The 26,424-nt window shown below is 39.9% G+C and overlaps 1 protein-coding gene across 3 annotated transcripts in view; it reads right to left on the reverse strand.

The window, feature by feature from the left end:
• The window catches only part of sgcd (sarcoglycan, delta (dystrophin-associated glycoprotein)), a 423,553-nt gene extending 398,149 nt beyond the window's left edge, over positions 1 to 25,404 (reverse strand). For 2 of the 3 annotated variants that reach the window (XM_063485458.1, XM_063485453.1), the window contains exon 1: positions 24,622 to 25,404. The gene's annotated coding sequence lies outside the window, so the exon portion shown is untranslated. Of the gene's footprint in view, positions 1 to 19,252; positions 19,307 to 24,621 lie in introns of those variants that run through there. The other variant, XM_063485457.1, reaches the window with a different exon arrangement.
• Positions 25,405 to 26,424: the final 1,020 nt, after the last annotated feature.

The following is a 26,424-nucleotide window of genomic DNA, read 5'->3' on the forward strand; positions in this document are numbered from 1 at the left end:
GTTGAATTTCAGTATTGTAATCAGTGCTTCAGTCTAGATGTGGAGGACAGTCATCTGTTTAAATGGGACAGCTAAAGCTTGAGGGATGAAGATGATGCTTTATTTTGCTCAATGACTTTAAAATAATCCAGATCTTACATCGCTTTTCCATAAAGGTAGCAGCGTAACGTTTGGTTCATAGTTTGGTTCATGCTTCTTATTTTCTTTAGAGGAAATGTGTAATAAAAGGCCAAACTCCATGATTCTGACTCACTCACCTGGATGAGTTTTAAACATTACAGACATAACCAGGCATTAACAGGTCTATGTGGGTATCATGGAAAGATGGAGCCATGGCATGACTTTATCTTTTTGTTTATTTGTCTTTGTTTGTTTTTCAAGCAGGAAATCCAACAGCCAATGAAAAAGCTATTCCTTGATCTCCAAAGATTAATGGATTCCACTATCCAGCAGAGAGCCATGAGTAGAACTCTGGAAAAAAACTACAATAACTGACAAAACCGCCCCCCAAAAACAATAAACTTACATTAAAAAGAAGGCAGGTTTGCAGCTCATGTCCCGCAAATGGAGTTCAGAAAACGTGTCCATTACCCGCTGATTCTGCATTTGCACATGCAGATCTCAATATAACCAGTATCAGAGTGGAAACTATTATGTCATTTCATTAAATAAGGTCATAGGAACCTACTGAGCATACCAATAGGTGAGAAAACACCTACTAGCAGCATGTATGGGAGTGATAACACCTGGTAACGGCCATTTAATGGGCTAATATCATTGAAAGCTGCAGGAGTGCCCCTCCTGATGTTTGTTGATGCACCCTCACATTGGCTGATACATGGCGGGAGAAAAGGTTGAGAGTAACTCCTTTTAGTTTGGCTTCTAACCTTTTATATTAGCGAAAATAAGACAAGAAATATAGCCATGTATCACACCAAAGGAAAAAGGAAGCCCCCCCAAATCCTAATACGACCCTTTTAAAGTCTCCACACAGATTTCCATCATCATAATGAGTTTTTAATGAAGCATGTGATCCTGCACTCACACTGTGTCAGTTTGCTCTATATGCTTCTATTGCACATTACAGATGGAAAAAGCATGCATATCTTCATAACTTTCCCCCTTCTCCTTCACATTGAAAACACTGACTCAAAGCAGCTCAGTGTGGCTAACAGAGCGTGCCGTCACCCACGTCATAATCCAACTCTGACAACACTGCATTTAAATAAAAATCCTACATGGATATGTTGATCTGGAAAAAAACAAAAACGTAGGGCCTTAAGCGTGCAGATGGCATTATATAACCATTTAATGCGCCGTAATGGGTGATTCATAACCCATTGGTTGAATTAGCTTTCTTGTATGATAATCCATGTACCTGCTGGTAGCATGGAAATCTACAGTTAGAATAAAGAAACAACATCAAAGAGCCATCAAGACGAATCCACTGCAGAAAATGCTGATGAGGCGCCACCGCGTGCACTGCTCAGCTGATCCAAGGATGGAAATGAACACCCTGTAATGTTTTCTGCTGTATGTGCTGGAACACATGCTTTAGAAAATAAATAATTATGCACATTTTAACTAAATAATCATTTATCTGTTGTAACCTCTGTGAGTGAGTCACTGCGTGCCAGCAGACTTTTATTAGAGGGAGACACGGCAGTCAAAGGTTGTGCCCCAAAAAACAGCTAAGACAGGAGTTATACCAGCCAGTCATGCTGTTGCACTGATGCATGCATACAATGGAGAAGGCACGCTGTCTGTTCGGTGCTGATCCTGGCACTTACACTCTGGATTGCAAAAATAATAATATTAAAGCCATAATTATGTGAAACTATTTTTACGCATGCCCGAAGTTATCACTGGTGTGTTTGAGGAGCGGACCCAAAAGCAGAAACGGGAGAGAGGAAACCAAGTGTGACAAAAAGCCAGCCGTTTATTAGGCTAAATCCATAAACAGAAAACAAGGCAAAGTGACCCGGGGGAAAAACTAAACTAAAACGTAAACTGGAATAAACTAGGATTAACTATGAAAACTGTGACAAGAAAACATAAACATGAATCTGAACCTGAGCCCTGACCTGAAGCGACACAAACAGATGCCCTGACACTGAACAGAGGACGACAGAGGACTTAAATACACAGGAGGTTAATGAAGGAAGAGGAAATACCTGGGGAAACACGGCTGACACTAATAAACCTGAATGCCACAGGGGAAGTAAAACTAAACACACTGAACATGGGAACACAAGACTTTCAAAATAAAACAGGAAACATAATGAAATGTAGACATGACAACACAAGTTTGACAATATGGACACAGACAAGAAACACATGACAGACTGGGGAGGAGAGGAGACACATGCAACGGATAAAGGAGACAAATGCACTGGTATACGGAAAGTAAAACACAGAGGACAGGAAAAGACTCAGAAATAAGGAGACATGAATGACAACATAAACCAGACTAAAACTCAACTAAAGCCTAACTGATAACAATAACACAAGAACATTACAGAAGAAAATCTAAATCTAAAATAAATTCAAAATGCTGGGTCACAGACCCAGCGCCCTGAAAGAAGTATAACTTTGGGGCAAAGTCACCAAACCTTTAAAAGGTTTTATTGTCATTTGAACTGGTCATCCAATTAAATTAATATTACACACATGGCTCCGTTCCATTCCACTGACATAAGGACGTAAGACTAATAAAGTTATGCTCCAATTTTCATTGCGATTTGTTAGCTCCATCTGTGGAATTCACCCATAAATTATAGGGAAGCTAACCAAACTTCTTAGTGTTTGCTGATAATCTACTCATTCTCCAAATATGGCCTCAATGGGTCCAAAAACACAAGATAGCAATTGTTCATATGCCAGACCAGATGCCATAGTCATAGTATGTGATGGGCTTCCATTTATGAGGCAGTTGGAATTTGCTGGAGCAGTATGTGTGTTGTCTAAATCATTTAAAACAAACCAGGAACTCTTTTCTGAAAATTTGCTCATGAAGGGAGAGAAAGTCCTCCGAGCTGCAGTCAAAGTTTTCGGGATTGTGACAGTTATTTTGGTAACACTTTCTACTACAGCTAGGCAATAAAGGGGTAATAGTAGGGTAACAAGGGGGAACAAGAGGGTAATAATGTGGTAATTTCCAAGTTATTACTATGCAATTACCAAAGTAATAACCATGTAATATCCAAGTAATATCATGTACCAACAGTGGTTACAGTTGAGTAATATTACACTGAGATTTATGTAATAGGATAATAAGAGCCCCAGAACTGGGGGTAATAATATGGAAATACAACTCTGTAATAAAGTGGTAATAGTAGGGTAACAGTGAAAAAACAATAATGTAATAATGTGGTAATTTCTAAGTTATTACCACTCAATTAGCCATAGTACTTTATGTGGAATAAGCAGGAAACAGACCTGCAAAATGCAAAAATGCCAAATTTAATTTGTACACTTGACCAGCTGCGGGTCAGGATGGTCCGAACAACATATCAAAGTGTATTTTTTGAAATGCTTCCCATGCTTCCAGCTGGGACAGAAAACAGATCGGTTCTGTTTGCTACACAGGTTAGAATGATTTAGCTGGATTTTGAAAACGGCAAAGACTTTAACAATATGAGTGCCTAGATGGACGGGACATACAAAATACCTCACACACAATGCATTTCAAATGTAATATTAGAGCTTCTGTGGTGGCTCACAGTCCTGGCTCTCATTTTGATTATGCTGTTACTGAATTTCAGCCAATCAATCTGACATGCCCGGGGCGTCATTTACTGGCTGATGGGTGATGTGAGGGGCGAGAGTGGTGGATTACCTTATGCCATGCTTGTTAAAAGCTTTTATTCTCTGTAATCATCTCTCTCTGGGATGCACAAAACTCCCTTAATTAGAATCCAAGACTTTATTTCCCTCCCTCAGTCTTTTAATTCTGCATCGTAAAATTCAAACCAAGAGCCTGAAGTCAAAATTAGCTTTTTTTCCTGGCAAGGGAGCAAGTCCGGAGCACCTGTGCAGGTCAGAAGAGGCGGTTTGCAGGTGCCGCTGTTATTGCTGCAGGCGAGAGGCCATGAGGGGAGGAAATGAGTGGTGGAGTGTTTTAATAAGGACCCTTTTTGGAGCACTTGTGCTTTTTTCTGTCCCCCTGTAGTGGAGAGGGTCGATGCATCAACCCATCTGTAGCAGCATTTGCCCTCTGAAGAAGGTGAGGTAGGAATTACAAAGGATCCTCACACACACACTGACGTTTTCAGTGATTACTTGTGATATTTCATTTAAGGAGGCGTCAAGTGGGTTGTTCTGTTGCAATTTTATTTTTTTCCCTCTCCTCTTATTTTTGAATATACAGTACAAAATTCACTCCTGATCCCAAAGCTATTAAAACTGTCATTTCACTTATATTCAGGTTAGGCTACAAAAATGCACTCAGAGAAATGTTGGTTTTTACTTGTTTAACCTTTATTTCTTCCATATAAAGCTGTAGTTTTGTTGTAAAAACATCCACAGCAAAATCGCAGTTTGCCTGCTGTTTGGGTAAATCGTGATTTTCACTTTTTTTCCATTAGACGTTACTGGGAAATAAAAATCACATTGAGTGCTTAAGTTAAAAAAGGTAATTTGCCTTTATTTTGTAACATTTAAGAGTAAATTGCTTGTAGTACCAACATGTGATAAATGCACGGAGAGGGATTTTTACAAGCTTCACAATCAGATACACACAGACACACAAACTGAAGCCAGAAAGACTTTTTGTGTCGTGCCTCTTCCATTTAGCAGAGAACAAAAGCACCTCTTGAGCCCACAAAGGAGCAGAAAAACCGGAGGATTGTGGGCAATCTGCTGCTCTGCAGCGAAAAAGGTTCGCTGACACGCAGCAATAGAAAAACCCTACTTGTAAGAGTGCAAGGACAAAGCAGATGTTCACCCTGACCCTGACAGGTCTGATGCCACATGACAGGAAGCTGCCACACTGCTGCACATTAAGTACACTTCATCAGACAAGAGCCCGACATAATGTATCACCATTAACTGGGGCTACAGTTTGATATCAGCAACAGGAGGAGCTTCTTCAGGCTGAGGAGCGGCAGAAGCAACTACGGCTTCGTTCCTCAACATCTGGAGGAAAAGAAAAAAAGACAAAGGATCTGAGAAGTCTTTCTAAGGTAATAGACAGAGGCAGGATTGAAGCGCTTTTTCTCCAGTTTGAGGCAAAAAAACAGAAACGATGCCTCCTGGATGTTTTCATACCCGTATGCCAGCAGCACTACCTTGACAGCAGCATCCAAAACTTGACTTGCGCTGCATACAGTTACACATCTCTTTGGCTATGACAAAAATAATTAAGATTCAAACCCAACTAGGTCCTAATGAAGCTTTTGTTTGAGTTCAATAAGGAAGATTTGTGTGGAGGATCAAAATAGATAAAGATTAAAATATCTCCCACCATGCCGGCTCATCGGTGCTCTAATGTCAATCAACCAAAGACGCTAAAGGTGTAACCCACAGCTCTGAATGACATAACTGGAAAAGAAATGTAGAAAAAAATAAAGAAATAAATTGTTTTGAGGGAAATAAATGAGAGAAGGTGGGGCGGGGTTGCTGTGTTTGGTTTCAGTAACATCAGTGACTGTGTGTGAAATAAAAAGTCCTCCTGTACTTGGAGTATAAATGGTGTTAGCAAAGGAAACTGCCATTGGGGATGTTTGATTATGTATTAGCTTAACGCAAAGTGTAAGGGAACACACATTAGGGAAGGATTAAACGCATAAATAACTTACTGTACCTTCCAGGGGTGTTTGTACACCATTTAGTTATGTGGGTAGTAAATGTTTCACTGCAACGTTTCACACAAACATATACATTTTTCAGAACTGATTTGCATTAGTCAGACCTTAAAAGGAGGGGGAGGGCGTCGGTTTTGACCAGGAACGGGTAAATGTTCTGTGCCTTTGCCAGCTCCAGCCACTCTTCTCCTCAAGACATCGTGAGTGTGGCCAAGCAGCCAGCTAAAATCCACAAGAGACATGAGAGTCATTACACAGGACCAGCTGTGGCTTACTCACTCTGGCATAGGCCCCGATCTGCTTGGTTTGGGCTTGATTAGCAAGAATATTGTGGGCTTAGATGTAGAGAGAAAAATATACACTACATGGACAAATTTCAATATACTTTTATTTACAATGCTAATTCATAATAGCAGTCACTTCAAGACACTTTATATTGTAAGGTAAAGGCCCTACAATATTACAGAATCAGATGATTAGCTATCAGAAAGCACTTTGGTGACAGTGGAAAGTAAAAACTGCCTTTTAACAGGAAGTAGTAACAGGAAGCTATTTCTCACGCTCTGGATCAACAGCTGTCCTTTTCTTTATTAATTTGAAATGTGTTTTTTTGCCAGCACAATCTGGACACACATCAGTAAGGCTTATTCAATCCTTTGGTTTCTTCCTTGAGTGCCTGTTGCACTGAACTAAGAGAGTAGCAGAAGAATCGTCCGAAGCTCATTCCTCTATTATTTCCCCCACACAGATTTTCTGAAGCCTGATCGAGGATGAACCTCCGTCACAAGAAAGCCATACACTATTTTTACAAATCCCATCATGCCGTTTTGTTTAAATGGGTAAATTAATTCGACACTCTTGCTCTCAAAATTCAACACCTGTCTTTTGGGTTTGTTTCAATCGAGGAGGTGAAATCTTTCCATTTCTACACACGGCACAATGACAATGACTTTAAGCGCACTGTGAAGTGGTGTTTATGCGACATCTCCTCCATTGGTGGTGTTTACAGTGTCATGTGACTGACGGAAGCTGGAGATAACTCCCCCCTCCCTTCATTGATCTCAATTAGAAAACTATTTGGTGTGAAACTCTCTGTGCGCTTGTGGACTTTTTCAAAATTGTCCATTTTTCATTTCCCTTGCCTTCCCCCTCCATCCCCATCTGAATCTTTTAATTTACACAAACCATCTTTGCAAAGTGTGGAATTAAGAAAATGAAAAATCAGGTAGTCATTAGTCAAAGCAGCCATCCATTCAACAGGTTAATATGACCATCATTCATACAGTCAATATTAGCTCACAATACTGCTAGCCTCTGCAATTCAGGTCGTGGGTCCCTGCGGCTAACACTGCCCTCTGGTAAACAATGAGACACACACACAGGCGTAAGAGCAAAGCATGCATTTACACACATCTCCACCGTAAAAATAAATAATTAAAAATACACAGATGCATTACCACTGATCCATTACAAAAGCCCATTCATACTCACATTGCACTCAGTAAGAAACAGTTTACTGTGTGGCTCCGTTGCCCATTAAAAATAAAGAAAGAGTAAAAAAAAAGCAGCTTCATTTCTGACGGACATTATATTCCACTCCGCCGAAACGTTCTTCTGCTGGGAACATCTGCATTAAAATGATAGGTGGTGTTATTGTGCACTTGTAGCCATGCGCCAGAGGCACTTGTGCTTAGCCGGTTACAGAGAGGAATTCAGTGGCCGGCGTCAGGAGATGGAAATCAAATAATGAATAAATTTTACATCCTGACTCATTTAATTTTCTCCCCGGCTCAGGGAAAGCGAGTCTTGTCTGGAAGCCGGTGGTGATTTCCTCTTTCATGTAAAACGCCATGGAACGTTAAAATGCATAAATAAATACACACAACAACTGCAAGTACACACTCTTATTCACTCATAAGTAAAAGCCTGTACATTAAAGCATATCTGCTCACAGAGCTGATTTGGTTGAGCTCCCCCAAAGAATATGGAATTATTGGACATGCATGACAGTGGCTTGTAGAAACTACAATATGAAATCATTTATCACTAGAGTTTTTTTCTAAACTGAACAATGATTGAAAAGTGCCTAAATGAATATATTTACAGCTATTGTGTTGCACTAATACGCAAAACACGCGATCAGAATTTGCAGCATGTTTACAGAGTATGTCTTCTTTGCTTCTCCACTGTGTAAAAACAACACGCCATGGAGCCGGTTCCTTACAGCAGCGGTAAGAGCGGTTTACTTGAAATAAAACAAAGCCCAGCGGGGGAGCATGAGCACCAATAACCCTGATGGATAAATAGGGAACACAACAAGGAGCTCAAACTGCATCAAAATAAACCTCAAGCTGTCACAGTCTTACCTTTACCCTTTCTATAACTCAGCTTTTTTGCTAAGACACGATTTAAATCGCACAAGAGTCCTGGATGAAAAGGTGCATTTGCTAACGTTGTGAAATTTAATGTGTCTGTTAGACTGTGGGTAGCAGAAAGGAAACAAGAACCAAGGCGAGTGCTACAACTGATAAGACCCACTGTTGTTGCAGTTCAAGCTCAACCCCAGACAAAAGCAAGCAAGAGAGCAATATTTATTTATAGAGTGCAGACAAGAGTCCAAGGGAGCTCTCCAGAAAATCTAAAGCAATGCAAAATTTAAACAAGAACAAACAGCCATGAAATACAAGGATTTCAAATGTAAAGAAGACAGGAAATTTATACAATGAAAGAATGAAAAACAGCACTATAAATAAAACTGGGTTCGAGAGCACTAGCGAATTAAAACGCAAAAGTGTTACTCAAGTATCCAAGTGAACAGACGCGTCTTTAACGCACTTCAGACTTCAAAGGATCTTCAGAGGTGTAGCGAGAGCATTTAGGCACAAAAGCATAAAATTCTGAATGTTCAAATTAATGCGTGAATCATGCTTGAGCAGGAAATCTGCATCAAATCTGTGTCAGCATAACCTCCCAGATATGTAAGTGAACTTTGGGTCAATGGAACAACTTCAATGGCATGAAAGGCTGCGGTGTAGTTCGGACGTAGAAAAGTCTAAATTAAGCTTAACCATGCAAGTGATGAGTTCAGCTACAAAGGAGGGAGTCAGTACACCAGGAAGGAGGGAAAGAAGGAAGGAAGGAAGTTTATTCAGACCCCAAGGTTAATCAATATTCAAAGCAAAAGGCGAGAGAGGGCAACTTTAAAGGTTTTGTTCAGGCTGCAGGCAAAACATGTCCCTACAGTCTGTTCTTTAGGACACACATGTGTAGTCTTACTGCCTCAACTACTGCAAACACGTTGTCAGAATCACAATCACAATAGTTTATTAATCCCAGAGGAAATTATATAAATGTTCCAGGGATGTGGATGCCTTGAAAGCCCTTGTGTTGTAACACACAAGTGTAATTTAATAACATGCAGAGTTGATGCTGTGACATCTTTAGAGACATGGCATTCAAAGAACACTGAATCTACAGGAAAAGACTGTAGAAGAAAGAAAAATGAAGGCATTTTAAACCTTATTTAAGAAGTTTATACAAAGATTCACATCAAATTTAAAATGAAACAACAACAAAACATGTCCCTGTGATCATGTTAATTTATATCATGCTTCGAAATGAGTACACAGAGGTTTTCTCAAGTTGCTGTTAAACACCAATCTAAGACATGGAGAAGAACTCTAGCAGCTGCTGTGTCTGGAACACCTGATCTGTAGAAGCTTAGTTGAAATTTCATTTCAAATGATCATTAAAATGTAGTTTTATTCCATATTTTATTCTAAAGTTGTGGATACAATCTAGATTTGCCAAATAACTAACACAGACTAGCAGGCTGAACAAAGTGACTGTATAACGCCAGACTTCTGAGAACTGAAAGGGAAAAATCGTCACAAACAGCAACTTTTCTAATCCATGTGCTATGTTTATTCTTAAATTCTGAACCAGAGTCCTCTCTACCATTGACTGATGAACTACAAATAATGAGGAGCCATTTCCTCCCAATCAATTGTGCCCACAGTCCAACTGTAGAGAGACTGGGGTGAGTCAGGTCTGTCCTGTCAGAGCTCTAGAACAACATGTATGATGAGACGCTCTGACTCCTTGAAGCCACATATAATTGGATTCTTGTTCGTTTTCTACACTTTTATCATCGGTCTCCTTCATTATCTCTCTCTCAACTTCAGCTTTCTCCCTTTCACTTTGACCAGCCTCCTCTCTCATCTTCTCACCGTCCTGTCATTCTCTGCAGTTTTCCTCATCTTCCCTTTATTTTCTTTTTTTTCCTCCCATCTCCGATGTTCTACTTCGTCGCCTTCTTCGAGTTTGTCTCTTATTTTCTGCCTTTTGAACTCCTCTTTCACTCTCTCCTCTCCTCTCTCACTCTCCCCTTCATTCACTCTTTCTGAAACAATAACCATTCTTCACAAGCTGCTGGTATTCGTGCAGTCCAAAATCTCTTGGCGCACTGGTTATGCAATCCTCCCGCCCTTGTGTGAAAGCACCGGCTGCTTCAGCGTCGTGCTGTAGAGCCACCAGAGCTTAACTTCAGAGTCAGAAACCACTTTGGAAAATAATAAAAATACAGTTTATGTATGTTTTTGTTTTGTTCAGCAATCGTGTACTCTTGAGCTTGTCAATAAAATTCCTCGATGAATGATGAGCTTTAACAGCCAGTTAGCAAAGTGGTCATTTTTCAATGCCTTGTTTCAAGGTTCACCAATCATATACATTATACAACCTATCAGCAAGGCACCTCTGCCCTTAACCAAGGTGACGAATGTCTTGATTTACTACAATCAATAGCTCATCAGAATTATTCACCCCTTTCGACAAACAAATCAATGCATATTCGTCAGCCCCGTGCCAACATCGAGCACCTCGAAGGAGCTTGCTTGTTAGTCAGAGTGCAAAAAGAGGTGTGCTGGACTCTGTTTTTCCATAATCAGTATTTAATCCACAACAATGTTGCTAGAATTTTGTGCAGAGTTCTCCAAGAATCATCAGAGATCAAAGATAAGCATTAATATCTGTGAATTAGCATAAACTATTATGTATAGCATTTCCTTATTTGGTACGCAGAACGTTTCTACTCAGCTTGTACAGTCAACATTAAACAACATGCCTCGTTTTCTCAAGTACTTTTTTCCTGTTTAAGAGCCTTCTATTTAACAATGAAATGCTTTTTGTTTTTATTTTGAAAGGCCAGTAGCTCTTACACCATCCCACACGTTTTTATAAAAACAAGCACAGTTCTGAAAAACGTAACAAATGTATTCTTTCATTAGAAAGAATGATGCTTAAGGAAATACAGAAATCAGATTGCACAGACGTGTTTTTGAAATGGCTCCAACACCTTAGCAAATTTTTTCCTGATGGGTTCCAGATGATGCCAGTCACTAGTTTCAAATCTTAATTAATGCAACATTTTCATTTAAAGTCGGGATATGCTTTGCAAGAGATTCACTCCTCATTGGTTATGTCCACCTGGTTATGTGTGGCTGACCCACACCCTTTTTCACACCTTGGCTCATGTGATCAGGCACATTATCAATAGTGGGTCAACGAACCTCCTAAGGGACAACTCCCACTAGTGCTTAAAATCTGGAATCTCCACCATTTGGTCTTAGAACTGAAGAAGCTTCTCTGATGAGAGGTGAAACGTAATGAAGTCCTGCCGCTTTGCTTTCCAAGCTCCTTAGAAGCTCCTGGGCAACAGATTTTGGAGCACATTTGACTGTTTGGGTAGATGTGTCAAAAATGTCACACAATCGGAAACTATATGTATGAAAGGACATTGAATACCATAAGGGCATTGCTTAGATACTATGGTGTCAAAGCACCACCATTTACACCCCCCAAAAATCCTACAATAATGGTGCTAAAATTATGTGCTCGCTTTTGAAAGTAGCCTTGATTCAGGAGCTGAAGTCTGGATCACATATAAAATTGTCATTATTCACCACCAAGAACGTGGCAATTCAAATATTTTCACAGGAGCAACTCATAAACACTAGTGTTTAGTAATTAAGGAAGAGTGCATGTGCACTTCCTCTCTACAAGTACAGCTAGAATCTAAATCTGTGGGAAATTATTGGCAGATGCTTGAATCCAGTGTGACAAAGGCAATAGAAACATGGCGGGAAAACCAAACCCACTTCGACAACGAAACAAATACTGGTGACGTACAACACGAGGCCTCTGTGAGAAAATGAGGTGTTTGTGAACTTCATTACTAAAGTCATAAGCAGTGTTGGTCAAGTTACTTGAAAATAGTAATTAGCTACTAATTATGGATTACTTCTCTAAGAAAGCAATCCCATTACTTTACTGATTACTTATTTTCAAAAGTAATTAATTACTTTATTACTTAGTTACTTTTTAAAAACATGATACACAACCTGAATATGTAAAAATCTGATTTTTTCTGCAGATTTCATGATATAAAATTGGATGAAATGGAAAAGTCTCTTTTTAAACTCGTTTGATTAGTTTTAATCTTTTAATTTTATGCACATTGCATCAAGCAAAAATTTTATTATATGCAACATTCTCTGACTGGAAGAAATGTGTTTAACATTGAAACCTATTTTCTGTATATTCCAGCATATAAAATAAAATTATGTTTTGTGTTTACAATCACTCTTTCAAATAGATGCAAGTAAAACACAGCAAAAAATAAATCAAATCAAAGATTCAGCAGCACTAAGTCCTGTCGCTCTTGTTCAGCAGGAGTGGGGCGGGTGGAGGTTTGCCCGGTGCTGCAGCGGTCATGTCAGTGGGAGGATCCGGGGGTTTCTCTGTGAATTTCACATTCCCGTGGCAGTGTGCTCGGTGCGCCCTCAGATTTGAAGTTTTATTTTCGCTGTAGAAAGTTTTCTTCCCACGCAGTGTGTACAGCAGACGCTAATGTTTTTGACACTTTTTACAGAACCAAACTCAAAGTAATGTGAGTACTTCCACACTGTAAATGCTGCATGGTCGTACTCTCTCCCACACTCCATATTATCCATTGTTGATCTGCACACGTCTGTTGCTGCCACGGACGTCGCACGCTCGTACGTCATTGTCATGAGACACTCTCACAAACAAAATCACCACAGTTTAGTAACGCAGTAATGCAGTGTACTTAAGTAACAGTAATCTTATTACTTTTTTGCAATAGTAATCCCTTACTTTACTCATTACTTGAAAAAACTAATCAGATAACAGTAACGCGTTACTGCCCATCTCTGTTCATGAGCACGGGTGAAACAGAGATCAAACTCTCACACAGCTGACCTGCCATGTTTCTGTTCATTCTGCAAACACTGAACTGTAAATCTGAACTAGTATTTTAAGGACAAGTTAAACAGAGTGTGAGTGAGACAGCTGGGGCACAGTGACATAATTTTACGTGTTGCTACTGACATCATTCATCTTTAAACAAAGAAACATGTTTTCAGCAGGGATCACCATGAAATGTTGATGAAGTTAACTTTATCTCGGAAAAGCAACATCAGCAGCTGCCAATTGTCTGAACAGAAGTTGAGTTGAATTATGCACACGGGTGCAGGTGTGTTGGTGCCAAAAAAAAAAAGAGAAAAAACAAAAGAAAATAAATGAGTGCAGATAGTTCTGCACACACAAATACCTCTTTTAGTATAATTTTATAAAAGAACAACATCGTCCTGCCCTCAGTTCATCCTGCAGCCACACAACAGAAAAGAGACTTTAAAAACTTGTTGGTTTTCTGTTGGTCCTGACGGGAAGTTACTCACTCAAAAATAAAGCTCATCTAATATCAAAGGGAACTCATTATTCTTTTCCTTATTTTAGGTCTTCTGTTACAATAGTCAGTGTTCACATTAAACATTCCCAAAGTATTGCAGCGTATCACAAAGTAATCTCTTCTGATTACTCTGAACACTCAGACCTTTTTGCTACTCTCACCTCTGAGCTCAGACAGCACACATTTCCTCTAACATGGTGAGCGCACAGGTTCACCCACCTCCTCCTCAAAACTTGTTGTTCACGAGGGGCAGCCAATCACAGGGTCCAGCCTGTGTCAAGAGTCAGTAGTCTAATCCACATAAAACTAAATTCTCCCATTTCTAAATGGTACTCTATAACTCAGAAAATGATTTTGTTAAATAGGTTTTTCATTTCCCTGACCCATGTCCTTCCATCTCAAATCATCACATTTGTTGAAACATTTCCTGCTAAAACTTGTTCAACTGCCAGAAAAATTTCATGGTTCAAAATCAGGACATAGACGATTGATGTGAAAATTTTGCTTAAAATATTTAAATTCTTTTAAGATAGAATTCTTTTGAAAAACGGTCAATTGACCCCATTTTTTGCAAAGGTAAAATATGGACCAAACCAAAAAAGCTGCTCAATTTGAATTACTTCCATTTGTGTCATTCTGTCAAAAACAAAGGTTGTAAAATCAGAAGGGTTTCATTTTTAGTCATATTTATCTCAGGTTTACTGTAGACATCTAGTAAGTGGTAGTGCCAAAATCTGCAGTCCCCCTATTGGCCACTTGAACCTGGCTTTAGAAGACGGTCAGTTCTCCGGCTTGCTCAGGCTCCCATGATGACATGTCCGACATCAGAGCAGAAATGAGCACTTTTACAGCCCACGCTGCCTAATGTGTTGACTTCATATGGCACTTTTTCCACAGAAAGGCGACTCCCTTCACAGGACTTTAAACCACTTGTGTTTACCGCAACTCCACTGTAAAATGTATGAAAGCAAACAGCTTCATCTTTGTGCAGTTTCACTCGTCATCGAATCTATTTGCTCTTCTTATGCAATGCTCCCTCAACACTTAGCCTGTCTGTTCACGCCTGTCTCCTCCACGCAGAGTTTACTAACCTTCGGATGGACCATTTGTTGACTTTTGTTTTCTCTGGCAGACAAATCAGGTCCTCGGAGGACTCAAACTCTTGACTGAAAGCGAAAAGTTCCATGTCGCTGAGGCAGGCCTGTCATCACCGCTCAGCTGCAGCGTGAGACAAAGCTATTCACGGAGCAGACAGGAGATGGGAGAGAGTTGTCAGAGACCTGAGACCGCCATGCTTTTAGTAACAGATTTGGACACACAGACAGGCATGGGAGCAAAGCATGCATTTACACACATCTCCACATTAAAAATACATATATATATATACACATATATATATAAGACACACACACACACACATATATATACACACATATATATACGACACACACACACACATATATATATACACACATATATATACGACACACACACACACACACACACACACACACACACACACACACACACACACATATATGTATTGTCCTCAAGGTAAGCACAATCAAGCTCCATCTGTCAGCAGAAACATAAAATCCTTTGTTTTTATTTGAGATTCATTTATTTTTCCTCTTTCGAGCATTAAATATTCATGTGAAACCAGATTTTACTGTTTGCTTTCTAACATTTAGCTTCAACCATCCAGTTTTCACACATTTGTCTGCACTACATTAATAATGTAAAAAGAAACAGCCATTACTACTCAGTTCCCACAAACACCTTGTTTTGAAAATGGCATAAATACTAATAATTTACATTCATTACATATTTAAACCTTTTTTTAAATCCACACACTTCCTTAATATTCTGAAAATCATCTGAAACTTCACTGGCAGCTAGAGCTTGACACTCTTTTCAGTACTACATTACTTTTTCTCCTTCCTTGTTTTTGTTACACGAAATGACATGAAAGTTATACTGAAGTTTGCTGCACACGTAGTGTCACTGCTGTAAATCACCTGCAGCAGGGTTTCGTTTGCAGTGTGACGTACTAAACTGTATTGTCATTTCCATCTCCTGTAATGACTGAGTTGTCAATGCCAGACTGCAAAACACGTTTGGAACTGCACCACAATCAATATCCATCTGCATACTAGGAGCTGTGATGGTGATGGCATTTCAGAAGCACACCTGAACTTTTCTTTTTGGAACTGGGAATACAGCAATCTCCTGCTCTGACAACAAAGCTGTCCTTCTCCAAAAGTCCTGTTAATTCTGTGTCCCAGACCTTTGGCTTCTTGAAAAGTCTGCAATAGGTTATCTGGTGAGCAGATAAGGTCAGCAGTTCAATTCCTGGCTTCTCCGTTCTGAGATAAGGTAATGAACCCCAGGTTTCCTTCGATGCATGCACTGGGGTATGAGTATGAATGTTGGTTAAATCACAGAGGCATAGAAAAAGGTGTTGTATGTGAATTCAAATAGAGTGGAAAAGTGCTCTATATAAGTGCCAGTCCATACTGTAAGTCAGCCCAGGGTTTCTCAGTCTAGCTATGAGCAGGTTCACATAAATGTAGCTGTGTTGGAAACATGACCAACCATAGAGATGGATAAGATAAAATCATTTTAGAAAAACATGAAGTGCTTAAATAGATATTACAGGCTGAAAACAACAGCTGGCACAGACAAAAACAGCAACGTCTGGAAGTGTGTGAGAGAAATATGCTGTATGAATGTGTGCGAGCATTAAGCATTTCAGGGAGTAAGACTGGGAACGTGCTACTATTTTAATAGAGTTTAGCCTCCGTGAAGCCAGGAAAGAAAGCCAGCAAAAATGTGTGACTGTGAAATTTAACAGACTAATCAGTATCACAGCTCTTATCATTAAGACACTGGTGTAATCCATCAGATTCTCCTGGTGTACCCGGGAGAATCTGTTGGATCACAGTTGTTATTCCATTAAATTAAAGTTCAGAAGTGTGGAAGTACTGTTAAGCCCAGATGGTGTTTAAGGGGTCTGAGAGCAAATAAAGAATAAAAATAAAAACTGAATTTAAATGTAGGCTTAGACTGCGTGTCAATTTTATATGAAGTCAGCAAGTACAAATAAATGTACTTATACTTATAGTAGTTATAGAATAATAATAATATAATAATAACTGTTTTAAATCATTTGCAGGCAATATATAATAAAGCAAGAATAAAGTTTCTTCTAAGAATTATTCTTTGTCAATTCCTTTCATCAGGAAAAGAAAGCAATTGGACACTTTTAAAAGAAAAAAACTTTATTAAATGTATTAAATTAATTTATTACTTGCACAGTAAAGTCTGGTGATTTTCCAGGAACAGTGATGATATTCTTCCAGAGAATTAACCCGTCAGTAGGCAGTGATTTTATACCCGCTGATCTGTAATCTTGAACATAACCTGCTCTGGAGTGGGTCAGAGTTACTATGGTGATATACTTTGAACAAAAAAACCCATTCATAACACTGAAAACCCAGTGCTGACCCTGACGTTACCTCTCTGAGCCTGAAATATTGAGTATCTGCAAAAAACAGCATTGTTCAGACCCAGTGCAATCCAATTTTAAACCTGGAATTCCTATTGTGGTTTAACAATAAGAACAGTCATATTATTAAAATGATTATTAATTGAGACCAGTGTGCCCAACAAAACAGGAATACTATTTGTTTTCTGTCCATTATTAAAGATGCTATTTAAAGTTAAACATAAGTGAGTTTAAAACATTATTTCATGTAAGTTATGTGATTAGATCTGTGTGTTATGGCTGACAGTTTAACAGCATAAGAATTTTACTAATTTGTCAAAGCTTAAATGGTCCATCTTCTGATTGTTTGCCACCTGAGCACTACTTTAGTTTCCTTTAGAAAAGATGACTTTGTAATCGAGCCCTCCTGAGCTCTGAAAATCCCTGCATGCAAATCTCAGGCAGGGACTTTGAGATCTGTTGTTGGTATCTATTCTTAGAACCTGCTTCTATCATGTGATTTTTTTCTCAACATTGTTTGCAACATTAATTTTGAATGCTTGACTATAAATATAAGTAGTAAAATACAAGTACTCTCAGTCGGTCTCAGATGAGGCAGTTTCAGGCTTGAGCGTGCAAACATCCAGCTGTTTCCTGGTTGCAGTCTATACCAGCGCAGATGTGCACAGAAAAAAGAACAGTGGGGGGGTTGAGACATTAAATTTTGACCAGTGGTGGGAGGGTTAACTCTGAATGAATGAGAATGCTCTTCACAAGCCCAGAGGGTCCTGCGGGCTCCCACTTGACTTCACACACTACACACTGAATCAATACCTCTTTGATTATTACTTGTTTACAAAGGCAGTGTGGGTTGCTGCACCATTGCACTGGATTGCATTAGAATGTGCAGGTATTCACTTTATTATGTACACTTATTTTGGTGGCACATTGAAATAAATATCACAAGAAGCAGCTCGCAATGGAATGCAGTCCATAATTTTTAAATGGAGTATATTATTTGTGCCCATGTTGATATTACAATCTTGCAATCCTCCTACCTTCCAACGAAATGGATCCACATCCAGAAGTTGTTTTAAAGGCTTGTACACATCTTCAAAGCCAATCTATTGACCTGCTTTGTTCTGCCTTTTCCTTCCTCTCACCATCTTCCCACTTTGTGCACATGGCTTCACACTGCTGACATCAAATACACGTGAGGCCCTGACAATTAGTGGGGACTGTTGCAGGGTAATTAGTGGAAAGGAAGTAAGCCTCCAATTTCCTTTAGCCCCCTAGAGAGCATCGATGGGCATAGACACTCGTGCATGAACACATGTACAGTACACCAAGAAAAACACAAATACACATAGATTTGTTGAACAGTGCTGACAAACAGAAATAGTCCTTCAATTCATTTTTAATGCTGTATGGTGCTATGGTATGGAGCTTATTAACTGCAGAGCTGGAGTAGTAACATATACTAATACTACTACTAATAACAAATATTAAAGCAGGGGAGAGCAAAATGTCAGAAGACGGAGAAAAAGCAGTGAAACTGAAAACGGACAAAATGCTACAAGGAAAACAAGCCAGAAAAGAAGAAAACCACTAAAGATGTAAAGTAATAAAGAAGTATAATAAAGTTTTATAATAAAACTATATCAAACGTGAAAGGGGTCTCCCATCATGATGAAGCTAGTGAGAATTATCAGCTGAATTTGCAGCTCCTCTCTGCTTTATCGAGCTTTATATCAAGTTTTAGCTCATTGTTTTGCTGTTCAGTCTGTAAATTTACCGCTATAGTTCACTCAGACTACTCTCATAACATTTTTCAGCTACAACAGACAGACTTTTTCAGCAAAAATACGCTCTTAAAACTCACTGCACTCTACCTGCTTAGCACCAAATGGCAGACTGGGACATTTAGCAGCAAAAGAGACAAACACTTCACTAACAAGTAAGCAGAGAGCAAAAAAAAAAAGACTGGATGACATTGAGAAGTACACTATATTGCCAAAAGTATTTGCTTGTCTGTCTTCACACACATATGAACTTGAGTGACATCCCATTCTTAATCCATACGGTTCAATATGATGATGTTAGCCCACCTTTTTGCTTCACATCATCTGGGAAAACATTCTAGAAGGTTTAGGAGTGTTTATGGGAATTTTTGGACAAGGAGGCCTTACTCACAGGATCCACTCTAATTCATCCCAGAGGTTTTCTATCAGGACTCTGTGCAGGCCAGTCTAGTTCTTCCACACCAAACTCACTCATCCATCTCTATGGACCTTGTTTGTGCACTGTTGGAAGAAGAAGAGGCCATCACCAAACTCTTTCAACAATAAACTGCACCCTGTGTGTGCTTGCTTTGATGAATTACTACATTATGTAGTTTTTTATATATACCTGTGTTCCAATTCAAGGTAGACCATTGTTCTGTGCTTTTTAAATGTATTTATTTATTCATTTTTTATCAACACAATAACAATCTTGAATTTTATTACAGAAAACAAGCACTAAAAAACTATATAGAAAAAGAGGTTGTCAGACGTTATGACTTACTGTTTTACCCATTGAGCTGCCATATATATATATATATATATATATATATATATACATATTAATTAAGGGTAACATAATGGCTGCACTGAGCTGTTTGTGTCATCACACAGTTAGCAATTTGCATGAACATGAATCCTGTGCAACTGGTCCATCACAGCTGCTGAGCAATCTTTGTCATAAACCCGAGTTATTTTGCACCAGTTGTTACTTTCATATTTTGTATTTATTATTGTTACTAATGTTCACTGTTCTTAGAAAGGCTTCACAAATATGGTACAATACCGGAAATAACTGGCAGTGCACAACTGTGCACATAAAAATACATAATCTATCCATCTGTTGACGCACACACACACACGCACACACACACACGCACACACACACACACACACACACACACACACACACACACACACACACACACACACACACACGTATGTGTCCGAAGGCTAAACAAGGACACTAATGGCTGTCATCAGACCACTAAAATGAGTTGATTTGTTTAAGGTGTTGTGATGCTGAAGGACACGGAAGGTTGTCCTCTGGCACCAAATCAGCTTTTAGGTGTTGTCCTCTGAGGTCTAATGTAGTTATGCATCACATGATCATGTGCTGTGTGCGTGTGTGTGTATAATTGGCGTGCATACAGGCTAGCATTTCTACCCTAAGTAATCCTTGAGTGATTGCTGGGTTAGAGGGGAGCCGTGGGAAGAAACGGCTCAGAGCTTCTTCTGCTCTAATGCAGTATTCATCACTACACCTTTCCCAAAATTTATTATTCATGTTTCTTTACCAGCTGTCATGTCCAAGTGACCCATATCATAGTGCCGGCTTCTGACGGGAACACTGTTGTTGTCTGCTCTTGATCAGCACCTGCAGTCCCCCACTGTTCCTATAAATCCCTCCCTTTATTCTGTCTTGCTCTTTCAACAATTTTCTGCCTTGTCATCTCTCACCTTCCTCCTCCACTAGTCTCATGTGTTTCCTTTTACTGTCTGTTGTTTCTCATAAATGTCTCAGGGGAAATGACAAAAACAATTCAAACTTTGGCATAAAACATGATGTGTGTCTGTGAAACCATTGGTTGTGGTAGAATATGCCCTGGATCAAGTCTCTGCATTAGCCGGTTCTTTAGTGTAATAAATGTCAAAAATATTAATCAGCACGATAAATCAAAGGCTATCAGAAGGGCAGAAGATGTCATTTGTTCTGTTACTTGTTTCAAACATAACTTGTAAAACGAAGAATTAGCTCTTTTTTGTTTAACGACAAACTATTTTTGCTGTGATTTAAAATATTTTGTTGCTCTGCAGTCACATAGTGAAATTCTGAAAGCTTAAAAGCAGACAGAAACACTATAAAGAAAAACCATAAAATGTAACATAGTACACATGATGTAATGGCAGACATTAATATGTGTATTTTGATAAAAAAAAAATTAAAAGAAAACTACTTAAATGTAGACTCGTGAGGCTGCAGAGCTCTGTGTGCACACTGCTGAGTAAAGAGACACAGCACTTTTACAGCCCACACGGTAAAGCACTGTTTGTGCTTGCTGCAGTTTTCATTATGTGTGACTGAAAAGTTGCTAGTGTATTGAGCAATTATACTTTCTTCCTCTCTGAAGCTCCAACTTAAGTTCCAGATTGAAAGAGCAACAGAAACCCAGGACTCTGAAGGGCTCAAGGACAGAGACGCAGCTTTGACACCTAGCTCATAGCGTTGCACAACTCACTTGCACCAAATATATTTTTATTCTGGTAACTTCTCCCTCTGCTATTGCGATTAAATTAACCCTCTTATTGTCAACTATCACAGCAATATCAAAAACGAGATGCCTTTTTTGAACATTAAATAATAGGGCAAACAGAAGTAAATTGCCTGCTGCAAACCATTAGTAAATCTGGTGCTCGGCCAGAACAAAATCGATGTTGACACAGCAGATAATTATCACACACTGACATCATTAAATTACAAATCATGAGATCTTTCAAGTGGGATCTGCAGCCATAAGTGACCATGTGTGAGCGTTTATTCATTTACAGTTAGTATGAAGATGTGAAATGTTTGTACGATATAACAAAGAGGATATTCCGAAAGTGAGACTGTTACTATATTTATTAATAAGCTTCCTCTTTTACGGTGACATAATCAGTGGTGGCTTGCATGAGTAATCACAGAGCTGACAGCTGGATGCATGTTGCTGTAATTAAGGCTAGAATTTCAACATATTATTTATTCACTATGTTGAGTTTTTAAGTACAAGAGAGCTGAGTCAAAAAAAAGGCTATTACTAGACAGTCATAGAGGAAGAAATTATATTCGAAATTAGTAAAATTATAGTAAAAAAATTCCTTACCCTTCACAAGAACTAGCTCAAAGTTAAGGTTCAATTCAATTCACTTTTATTTAGATAGCACCAAATCACAGCAACAGTCATCTCCAGGTGCTTGGTGACAGTGGGAAGGAAAAACTCCCTTTTATAGGAAGAAACCTCCAGCAGTACCAGTTTTAATAAACGGCCCTGATCCATCCCGCTCCCACCATGTGTTAATAGACCGCTCTGCACTGAATCATACTTAATCATACACCCCAACCAGTCGCGGCAGATGGCCCCGCCCCTCCCTGAGCCTGGTTCTGCTGGAGGTTTCTTCCTGTTAAAAAGGAGTTTTTCCTTCCCACTGTCGCCAAAGTGCTTGATTGTTGGGTTTTTCTCTGTATGTATTATTGTAGGGTCTAGCTTACAATATCAAGCGCCTTGAGGCGACTGTTGTTGGGATTTAGCGCTGTATAAATAAAATTGAATTGAAATGAACCATACATGCAGTCCCCATCACTGCTCCGTACCAAATTAATTTACTACAAACTAATAAAGAACCAAAGACTGACTCATTTCATAAAAACAAGGCAAGTACACATTTAGTTTTTGACCAGTTTTTCATATATAGAGCAAGAAAATCTGCGTTACAAATGATTCAGCTCTGTAGGAACGTTTGTGTTATTTTGCAAATTGTCTTATGATGTGGTAACAATTTCTTGTTTTCATTGACTTGCAGATATTTCAGTCACATCCTTCAACTCACTGGGACATTTAGAGATTTACTAGGAAATTAGGAGAGTTTTTGCAATAGTCGGTGATGAAAGTCAATCAAATATTCATATGGACTGGTCTCAGCAGTGCTGCTAGCAGTTGTGTTGTCTGAACTGCCATTAGTACTAACCGTGCCAATAACAAGGGGCTGTCACTTCACGGCACCCACTCGCTCAACAGCGAGTGATTCGTGTTAACGCTCACTGAAAGTACGAGTTTGTTCAGTGAAGACGACTTCCAGTTACTTGGGATACCTTTGTTTTCTTTAAAACATGTTGAACACTTTTCTTGTAAGAAACATTATTAGCGCTTTGATGATGGCAAAGAGCACTTTCATTCCACCACTTTTACTTTATCTACCACCGACATGTATAGCTCTCATTTGCAGCCTTCGATGTGCTTTTTAAAAAAAGTGTGATTCAGACAGGGTTGTAGGAAAGGATTCGAGTAATCTCTGATGAGCTCTCCAGAAGAGCCAAAACAAATGTACACACAGAAAATGACAGATTTGTAAGAGATGATAAACTGCACACCAGCAAGAAGTTTGCAGTCATTTCAAACCCAACAATCTGATCAGAACACCAAATCTTTTATTTGCTTGAATGTGTTTTGCACCGTGAATGTCCTTTGATTGAGAGAAGACTCTGCTGTTACTATTTACAGATACACACATTTTCAGGAGCTTTTCAAAGACTTTCAGCATTATGCCTCAAAGCACTCAAGATATTCAATTTTTATGGTATGTACGCTAGATGGACCGTAAATGCATCTGACTATTCTTGGAGCCGATGAGCCAGCAGGTTATATCCCATTTTCAACAAAAGCAGTTCAATCTAGTCAACATATCCACCGAGAAAGCCCGAAGAGCAAGGATCCAAGGACTACAGGGGACCTGGGAATGCAGTCTCCCTTTGGATTTCTGTACGGAGACGTGGTCCAGTGACACCACCACACGAGGGAACACGCTGGTGCCAAATTTTAGACTTACAGTGTCGAATCCTCTCTCTGTGAAAAATGCTGCTTAATTCAGCTGAAGTTGGCACACACTCTGAAACTGAACAGACTGTACAGCGAACCCCTGAATGCAATTACCCCACATCTGTGTTTCCATATACAGACACCACACAGTAATTCTATCCGACAGGGACTAACCTAGGCATTACTGAATACTTTCGAGTAATTTGCATATAATCTGGACACCAAGTAGATCCCTACATGCAGGAAGAAGGTCCATGTCCAATGCCAATTACACGTACCACTTCAAATAAGTGCTAAGCATGTCGATGCGAGCCACTAAGTAATTCTGCTGTAAAAGTGTAGCCAGAATAAGCCAACAGAAATCAGCAGAAGAGATTCTGATATCTAAGATGTGAAAAAATGAAAAACTATACCCACAAACTTGAGCTGGCTGGTTTTTAGGAAGGACAACAAGTATAATATAATGAACCTTGCGCTCTAAAAAAGGATTCAATATACTCGAAATACCTGCAGCTCATCTCTAATTCCTGTGCATTCACACCAGCAGACAGATCATGACAAACTCTCTGCTTCTAGAAATCCACTTAACACGAAACACCTCTGGCTTCTCAGCTGCAGTGCCATTCATTTCTGCTGAGCAGAAACACACGGTGAGAGCCACACTGCTACAGACAGTGGATGATGCAGACAGTAGTAAACAGGACAGAGTGCCAGCCCCGACTAATGACAGAAAGCTGGGGCAAGCCCAATAGTGGACTCAGCTTCTGGTGAAAATTAGCTCTGGAAGACTGCAAAGTAACCAAGCAAAGCAAAAACAGAATCTGCCACATCACAGAGACTGAGCCGTTTCTCTCCAAAGTGCAGAATCAAGGTTGCTGAGGATGAGCAGGCTAGAGTAAGCCACATTGCAAAGTAATAGCAGCCTTACCTCTTAGTCAGATGCCAAAATCGCAGGCTTGGGAAGTCAGAAAATCATAGAGCTGGTTAAGCAGCTACAGGAATTCTCAGCTGGTCAGAAGGAAACTCTTAGGATCCAATTTCTTCTGTTATTTTGGGGATAATCTCTTTAGTTTAGAGGCTGGAGTCCAGCAGTAGCAGCAGCAGACGGCTCATTTCCATGTGCAACACAGGTGCCTCTGACATGCTTCTTCTTCCCTTCAGGGGACCGGGGCGCCTCAGACTGTGATCTGGCCGGGGCAAAGAAGTGGATAAGAGTATTGACAGCTGAAGTAGTAATATTCCTGTCGGCGCAAAGAACTGATCATCCTTCTGTGTGAATTAAAGCGGAGACGAAGAAGATCCAGTGCACCAGAGCCGCAGAGCGCACAGCCGGCGCAGCACACTCTCTGTCGCTTAAATCCCCCCAAAATGGGCTGATGCTGGGCAGACGGCAGGCAGATCAACACAGCGCGGAGAGAAGAGGTGCTGTTGCATCAACATTTCTCTGAGTCTAGTTTTCTGTTTGTTTAAATGGGGAAAAAAAACCCTGGAAAAATCACCAAAGGAGCTCCAACAGAAGCACCACCGGCATCATCTCCTCTCCGGGGCTTCCTCAAGTCTGCACGGGACCGATGTGACTGAGACAGAGAGAGAGAGAAAGAAAGAGTGAAAGTGTGCGCATGCATGCATATATGTGTATGTGTGCGCGCGCAATACAGGAGGACAGGCGGAGAGAAGAGAGCGGAGAGCTGCGAACAGGCAGGAGGCTGCGAGCGCAAGTGGAGCCAGAGAGCGATGTGAGAGGAGAGGATGCTTAGAGGAGGAGGAGGAAGGTTGAGGGGGAGATGCCTGGAAGAGAGAAAGTGAGAGAGAAAGTGAGCAGAGGGGAGGGAGAGAGAGAGGGAGCTGCTTGCACCATCAGTGACTACATTAACAGAACTGAGTAGGTGGAGTTTTCCTTGCAGTAGCGGAGCGGGGATCATGGTTTGAAACGGAGAGAGAGCAAAAAAAAGAAAGAAAGAGAGCGACACACGAGAGAGGATTCAGAGAAGAGGCTGAGTTCTAAAATCACTGACAGAGGGAAGAATCAGGGTGTTTAAAAGGTTAAAGAAACCTGAGAGGAGGGATTCTCTCCCAAAGCAAAATGGAATTCGTGCACAGAGTGGAGGTGGTGGTGTCTGCTGGGGGTTGGCAGAGTCCTCCACCTGCAGTGAAGCTGGCACCCTGACAGCCCGCCTCTTGCCAGGGGTCGTAAACATTGATTAGAATATTTAAAGACGCACGCGCTCACGCACGGGAAGGAAACACGTGGACACTTTAAGACCCTGGCGTAGGCGCACACACACACGATACACCAGCAACGTATATTTACACAGCTGCACTGTATAAACTTTATTTATAGACTTCTTTCAGCCTTCTCTTTATTTGGATATGGATTTCACTTTATTGCCTATTTTGTGCTCCATCTTTAATTTTTTTTGACTTTATAGACATATTTATGTGTTTGATCATGTATTTACACATTTCATATAGACCACTTTGTGCTCATTGCAGATTGTGTTGTAACTGTAGGGAATGTGTGTGAAGCACTGTAGTATTTTTCCATGCAGATGCGCCGTTTCCTGTCAACACATTCTCATGTTAGGGGACCGGCTTCTGTCAGGGTCAAGCAGTAAAACTCACTATTCCTTCAGCTCTCCATAGAGTGCCATGTTAACATGCCTTCAGCCATGAAAATAACAGTTTCCTCTTAAAGTCGTAAAAAATAAAATCCTTCCATTCTGATACTTTC

Source organism: Pelmatolapia mariae, linkage group LG10_11 (assembly GCF_036321145.2).
Source record: "Pelmatolapia mariae isolate MD_Pm_ZW linkage group LG10_11, Pm_UMD_F_2, whole genome shotgun sequence".
NCBI lineage: Eukaryota > Metazoa > Chordata > Actinopteri > Cichliformes > Cichlidae > Pelmatolapia > Pelmatolapia mariae.